Below are 8,252 nucleotides of genomic sequence, written 5' to 3'. Positions count from 1 at the left end.
ATAGATAGATAGATAGATAGATAGATAGATAGATAGATAGATAGATAGATAGATAGATAGATAGATAGATAGACAGACTTCCCTGGTGATGAGTAGTCTGCCCAGTGGATCAAGTGAAAAAAATATTCTATTCTGCAGGTTAGCCTGCTTAGTAAACAAGTGAAGCATAGCAAAACTCCATAATTGAGGACTAAATAAAATTAATTGCATTATAGTATTTGAACAGTAGAGCCAAATTGACATTTTACAGAGGACATCTCCAATTTCTGTGCCTTTGAAATGGGTTGTCCCCCATGCCTTTGATGCACTCCCTCTTTCTCTCTACCTGTTGGAATTCTTAGGTTTCTTCAAGGTTTAGATCAAGTATCACTTTCCATTTGATTCCCTTCATTACCCAGCTGTTGCCTCTCCTTCCCCAAATTATGTTGTGTCTGCTTTGTATGCATGTACATGTGCATGCATGTAGATATGTAATTTGTGTATGTATTTATATCTCACCTTACTGGATAAACAAACTCTTAGAGAGCAAGAACTGTTTCACTTTCATCTTTGTGTTCCCATCAACCCAGCACAGTAATAGTAAATGTTTGAAAAAGCCTAAATCCTTGTTAGTTATTTTTATTACAAGTAATAGCAATGACTTTTTGTAGTAGTGAATAAGTGGAAATAAAACAGATACCAACTGAATATGGAATGATTAAATAAATTGAACTACAAGAATTCATGGAATCAGGACCCTAGTTATATTTAGATACATTGTTTGAAGAACTTGCCATTACTTTAAAGGCTTGTGGGTAGTCTAAGTATAGCTAATGTAAAGAAACCAAGGGGAAATGTGTTCCCATGGGAAAATATGCTAGTCCTTGGCTGGATAATGTTAATCACCTGGTCAAGTTGTGATACTTTTCTTTCCTGGGATATACTAATTACTTTGAAGAAAAATGCCTATTTTTCTTATAAAAAAGTTCATTTTGGTTTGAGTCTGCTTAATTAAGATAAAAAATTTTGATGTTTCTCCCTCCTTTCCCCCAAACCCAAAACTATCCTTGCAATTTGTATGTATTGAATTAAAGTTAGTCCTGTGATAATACACATATTACACAAGTGATATTTTTGTTTTTCATTTTATTTTTATTTTTCTATCAACTCTACCCTTGCCTGAATGCCATCCTTTACAATTTGTGTCATGGAAATTGCATCGTGATGTTTACAAAAAACAATGTTAAAATGCTTGTCATTGGTCATGAAACAATAGCTAAGTGAATTTATTCACCTATAGATATATTTAATTGGAGATTCATAAGCTAATGAAAAAGATGACTGTATATTTTGATATACCATGCCCAGATAATGGCAATTAAATGCTTAAAGGGAGTTATGATAGCTAATTGCTTAAACTAACTTGAGTTTCTAACTGTCATAGTTTGAAAACTGGAAGTATAAAAATAGCCCAAATCTTATTAATGTGGTAGATATTTTCAAAGTATAAAAACATCTTTAAAAAATACACTCAATAGTCACATTTTTATTTAGCATATCATGTTAATTTTCTCATTTTAAAATATTCCTTCAAAAGTTTATCATGTCAGTTTCTTACCAATTTTTTTGCTCAAAAAACTTTCTAAGAATTTGAAAATAATATGGTTACTTTATTTACATTTCTCCTTAATTTCTTCATATTAACAATATCTATGCAACTTGTAAGACTTTGAATTAATGTCATTCTCTGTAAAAGCACAAAAAAGTACTTTATTTCTTAATCTTATCAATACAATACAAAAATAATGTTGGTAACCATAATGTTATGGATGACAACAGAAATGAATGTAATGTGTGTGTTAGGTTGTCATAGTTTTGCTAATAATTGCTGATTATGGCATGTATTTAATAAAAATTGGCAAATATTTTTCTGATTGAAAATTAGTTTTGTTGAAAAATATTATTTTCTCAGTATTGTAATTAAGACTATAAATTATGAAAACTAGGCACGGTGAGGTTTTTTTTAAGATGCTCTTATCTGTAGGGTTTCATATAGTGAAATCCCAAATGGAATAAGTAGGAGTAGAGACTGGATTTGAGGATCTCAGAAGAAAAGCTATGCAAATGAAAACTGTTTTAGTACATATTTCTTTGCTTGCTATCTCCTCCATTACACTGTGAACTCCTTGAGGGCAGAGATGTCTTTTACTTCTTTTTATACCTCCAGACACAGTGCCTGGCACATAGATGTTTAATCAATTAGTCATGGGGAAGGGAAGTGGAGGCTCCTATTGTAGATGGGTTTGTTTGTGTTTTTTTTTTAGTTTAGCTACAAAGGGCAGAAGAGATATAGAAATATAATTATCAGGGATGGAAGCATCAAGCAAGAGTTTTGGGGGGAAGAGGGAGACATGAGCATGTTTGTAGGCAGTAAGAAGTGAGCTAGTAGAGAGGGAGAGATTGAAAGTAAGTGGAAGTGGGAATGGCAAAAGTAGCAATCTGTTGGAGGAGATGGGTTGATATGGGATTGCTTGAACAGGTGTAGCCTTGGTAAGGAGTATGGCAACCTCATCATGTGAGGCAGGGAGTAAAGGAGGAGATAATGTTGGAAGACATCTCAGTGATAGGAGATGAGGAAGAGGGGAAAGGGGGAAGTCCACAGAGAATGGTCTCAATTTTTTGTGTAGAACTCAACTGAGAGGGGAGGTAGACGGGTGCTGGGAGGTTTGAAGAGGGATGAAAATGTCTTAAAGAGCTACTATGGGGAATGAGTACAATGGGATTGCCTAACAGCTGTAAGGACAAAGTTGAAGTGTAACTTAGGACTTACTCCTTGCTTCCTTGACCCAACGAGGTCAAAGACAGAGTAAAAGATCACACCAGGTAAGAAGAAGCCAGAAGCAAGGGACTGACTCTTTCTAGTTTATGCATTTTGATGGTACTCCAGTTCTGGCTATGTAGTCAGAGTGTTGATATTCATTACATGGCCAACTTAGTAGGAATTGCTAAAGAAGGTCAGCACATTATCCAAACTGGGGAACAAGGAGCTTCCATCACACATCATTAAACTTTTATAGAAGCAGGTTTCTCAGCTATTCGAGGATTGCACGCCCATGTGCACACACACACACACACATAAAACCTTGCTTTAGAAAATCATCCTTAAGGGGCGGCCAGGTGGCTCAGCGAGTAAGAGCACTGGCTCCAGTGTTGGGATGACCTGGATCAAATCCGGGGTCAGATACTCAGCACCACACCCAGAAATAACTGGCCGTGTAACCTTGAGCAAGTTACTTAACCCCGATTGCTTAAAAAAAAAAAATCATCCTTTGACATAACTCTTCCAATTAGTGAATACATTGAATACCTGAAAGCAATGGTACATAAAATGTTGTTGCTCTTCTGGTAACATGGTAACATGGCACTTCTGGTAGAATCTGGTAGAACCTACCACAAACTCTCCAGCAAAGATCTAAAAGGGCTAATGATACAAGAAATAATTAGAGAGATTTTGAAAAATTGGCATTTATATAATATTTACCATATGCCAGGCACTGTGTCCTTTAGAATTATTATCTCATTCAATCTTCACAATAATCCTAAAACATAGGAAATTTTTATGGATGATAAAATTGAGGCAAACAAAGGTTAAGAGCAACTTGCCCAGGGTTACATAGCTCATAAATATATAAATTTGTTTAATATACTTATTAATATTTATTTAATATGAAATAAAGTTATTATAAATTTTTATATAAATATATTAAAATAAATCTGGATTTGAACTCAGGTCTTCCTCACTCCAGGCACAGCACTCTATTCACTACACCACCTACTGCCACTTGAAGAAAAAAAAAGGGTTGAACATAATTGATACAAGAATCAGTGGAAGAAATAAAGCAATAAATTTAAAAGGTGGAATTAAAGTGCTTAAAGAAATAGTTGAAAAGAAAATAACTTAGAGCAAAAAAATGAAAGATAGCAATTAATGATCTTTATGAAAAAATAGAGTTTTAACAACTATGGATAAGGGGAAATTACTTGACCAAAAAAGGGACACAGATGATCATATTTGTTTTTTAAAAACAATTTTAATTACATAATATTGGCAGGGAGAGTTTGGTTTTGGGGAGGGGATTAACAAGCTTACTTTAATCAGTCAAACATATATCGTTTACCTAATTCAGGGGGAAAAGGTCAGCACCCTGAACTTCAGAGTATACAGACAGAATTATCAAGACAGAGAAACAGATCAAGTAGACAGATTTCCAAACTGTCCAACCATTACATCCATACCAAATCAACATCTGGGTTTTTCAAAGCCAGGGGCGGGGGGGGGGGGGGGGGGGCTGAAAGAGGGTTGGCTCTCAACAATGGCTTCCCAGAGTTTCATCTGATCAAATCACAGAACACTTCTCAAAGTGATTCCCCCCACCGCGGGGAGAGTTTTTGCACAAACAAAATCAGGGTAGTTTCAATTATAAGTGAAGTAGTTAACTGGGAACAAATCTTTCTGGCAAATTTCTCTGATAAAGTTGTGATACACAGGTACATAGGGATACAAGGTACATGCCATTCATCAATCTATGAACAAGAGCTGTTCTACAATAAACGGTCAAAGGACAGGTTTCAAAAGAAGAAAAGTAGGCTATCAAGAACATGAAAAAATACTACAAAACACAAATAAGAGGAATGCAGGTTAAAATGTTTCCATGCCTCCACTTCATACCCATCAGATTAGCAAATATTAAAAAGGGGAAATGACAATTGGAGGGTTTGTGGGAATACAGAAATATGAATTAAGTCTTGGTGGGTGAAGCTGTAAAATAATCCAACCATTCTGGAAAGCAATTTGGTATTCCCCCCCCCAATTAATTAAACTGTGCACACTCTATAAAGAGTTTAAACATAGAGTAAAAGAATTCACATACATAGGCACTCTTGGCAGCAGTTTTTGTTATAACAAGACCTGGAAACAAAGTGAATATTTCCAACTGGGAAGTCACTAGAAAAAATATTATACATAAATATCATGGAATATCATCATGGCATATTGTTGTTCAGTCATTCTAGTCATGCTTGACTCAGTTACCCCATTTGGAGTTTTCTTGTCAAAAATACTGGAGTATTTTGCCATTTCCTTCTCTAACTCATTTTATAGATGAGGAAACTGAGGCAAACAGGGTTAAGTAACTTGCCCAAGGTCACAGAGCTAGTAAGTGTCTGAGGCCAGATTTGAACTCAGGGAGATGAGTCTTCCTGACTTTAGTTCTGACCCTCTATCCACTTCACCACCTCACTGCCATTTTTGAACAATATGAAATGAGAAAAAGCATAGTTTCAGAGAAAACTGGGAAGATGTTTATGAACTGATGCCAAGTGATGCAGTAGTAGGAAAATGTTTTATTTGATAACTACAATCATGTAAAAGAAAACCAATTTGGAAGACTTGAGAACTCTGATCATTGCATTAACCAATCACAATGACATCCTACTACTGTTCATTTCTTGCCAATCCAAGCTTTGGATGGCTTTTAGATTGGAGCTTCCTCTATACGTCCTCATAGGCGGCTGGATGTATGGATGTCACACAACTCTGTTGACTAGATATATTTTAAATTCCTGCTATCTAATTACAATCCAATTACTTTACTACATCAAGGCAATCTTTTTATTCCTCTCTAATTAATTTTCAGTTGGGAAAAGCTACCCAGGGTCTATTCCTGATGTTTCTGTTTTGATTACAACAGTTCTGCCTCTAGTGACTACCTCTAATCCTTCCTTTTCATTGCTTTTTTGGGTCAGGTTAACTCACTGGCTGGGTTTTATAGGACTGTGATAGAACTGCCTGTCCATTGCTAGTGGAGAGAGAAAGAATCGTTTGATGGATAGTTGTCCCTTTCCATAAGTGTTTGAGTGTTTTCACTGACCCAAATCTTATACTTTTTCTGCCCCTATTGTTTAGGGGTAGAATTTATAAGTCAAAACTGTGTGAATGTAGCTGACCAGAGAGATGGGGCATTTAGCTCCTCAGATAAGACAGATCCCTATTATTATAGTAATCCTTATTAAAAGTTGAGATGGTAGTGTTAAACAAAGTAGTTACAGAGGAGGCTAGCCTGAGCAAGAGATAACATAATATATTTACTGCCAAGCAGAGACTAAGACCCTGAAAGTCTTTATGTCTTTACTCTAAAAATAATTCATTGAGCTAATATTTATTAAGAATACACCGATATGTCATTCCTCCTGTGGAGACACAAACATAGACATTTATAGTTCTTACCTAAAAGGACTTTTGTAGGTGGCTAAATGGCAGAGTATATAGAGTGTAGTACCTGAAGTTAAGATCTGAGTTCAAATCCAGCCTCAGACAATAGCTGGGCAAGTCACTTAACCTCTTTCTGTCGTAGTTTCCTCATCTGTAAAATGAGGCTAATAATAGTCCCCTAGGATTGTTGTGAGGACAAAGTGAGACAATATTTGTAAAACTCTTTGCAAACCTTCAAGCACCATATGAATGATAGCTATTATTATTAATTCACTTGGTCTAATGGAATATTATTCAGCATACAAATAATATACCTCTACAGTACAGAACCAAGAAGAAGGGAAAGTAATTTGTCACTTGTCTGAGAGGAAGTAGAAGAATAAAGAGCAAAACTGGAATAAGATCTCCAGAAAGAAATGAAGGCAGTTCTTGGTTCCCACAACCTTTTCTAAAATTTTCTTAGACCAACTAAAAATTCTCTTAATTTGCTGTATAAACATCAGACAACTAAGTGGTAAATGTCCTCGGCACATTTATTTCTTTGTTTTCCCAGAGATTTGGAATCACCTGTTTTGGTGGAGATGCTCCTTCTTGTTTGGAAACACAAAGTGCTATTGCTAATCATACTCAAAGGCATAATAGAAATAAACTGTAGGAAAATAAAACTATTGTATGTGTCAAATAACCCAGATTGAGACTATGTCACAAAAGGTAGATAGTACACATAATCTAGTATCAGTGCACATTATCTTTCATACCAAGTATGAGGAAAAAAACCTTGGCAAGCAGATGATATTTTTATTCCATTAAGAAATTGTGACACTTTATGATACAATAAAGTAGAATAGACATGATTGAGTTGCATTCTATATTGTTCAAAGGCATACACCCCATTTATGAGATCACAGTTCTATTGAAGGAATACTGGAGAGTCAGACACTTTATGGTAGAGATTCCCAGTCCCCATCCCATGATACCCTGGAGTCCCTTGTTATCACAAGGGATAAACATTTGCAAAGTTCTCAAAGCAAAACTAATTTTGATTTAAAATTAAAAAACACAAATTCAGCCTTTATGGGGTGGGGTGGTTCAGTATAGGAGGGAGAAGAGATGATAAAGAGTGATTGATTAAATGATAAAGTGTTTACAATTCATTGATACCCCAGGAAAGGGGGTCCTTTAGGGGAAAGACAGGGTTAAAATTCTTTCCTTCACCCAAAAGCTTTACAAGCAGGAGTGCCCAGAACCTGTCTGGTTCCAGAAAGCTGATAGGCTAAATAAAGTCATAAATATGGCCTTTGGGGACTCATTAGGTTCTTTTCTGGCTAATTTCTTCTTTCCCCATAGTTTAACTGGCTGGAGTATTGTACTTGGAAATATCTGTGGTCTCATGATTCCTGAAGATACATTGCTGATATACTTTACTTCGGACTTGGCAGAAGCATGTCCTATACTGTTATCTTTAATTGGATCTCAGCTAGAGAAAATTTTGCTTTACTAGGTTATGTCAGACAATTGTTATATGTTGTTCTTAATTTTAAAAAAAAATTGTTCTGAACTTCAGCCTACATTCAATCTAGTCTTGCAGAATCTCATTACCTTGGCCAGTCAAAATTCCTGCTGGTGTAGCTTATGATTGTTTTCAGAAAAGGTTACTTCTGGATTGAGGCATATTTTAAATAGTTTCTTCAGAGATATAACTGTTGGCATGTATATTCCTTTCTCCAAATTACTTATTACTGAGTACTTCAAAAATAAAATATTCCAGCCTGAGGTATGGAAATGTTTAGATATTTTTCTCAATATGTTTCTCAGAACACAGCCAAGGAGTGGCATTTGTACAGTGCATGTCTTATCATGCTGATTATTTATGGGAATTACATATTAAGCAAATACACAAAGCAATGTGGAAAAACAGAAGGAGATTGTGTGAATACAGGGGAAGCTAGGAGTAGTAAGTAGACAGATAGGTGTGGCATATATCTTGTGATAAAGACCTCTA

The sequence above is a fragment of the Petaurus breviceps genome, unplaced genomic scaffold, assembly GCF_028583685.1.
Source record: "Petaurus breviceps papuanus isolate PSGF00001 unplaced genomic scaffold, PetGlider_PUasm1.0 216, whole genome shotgun sequence".
NCBI classification, from domain to species: Eukaryota; Metazoa; Chordata; class Mammalia; order Diprotodontia; family Petauridae; genus Petaurus; species Petaurus breviceps.
Note: the sequence above shows the minus strand (reverse complement) of the source record.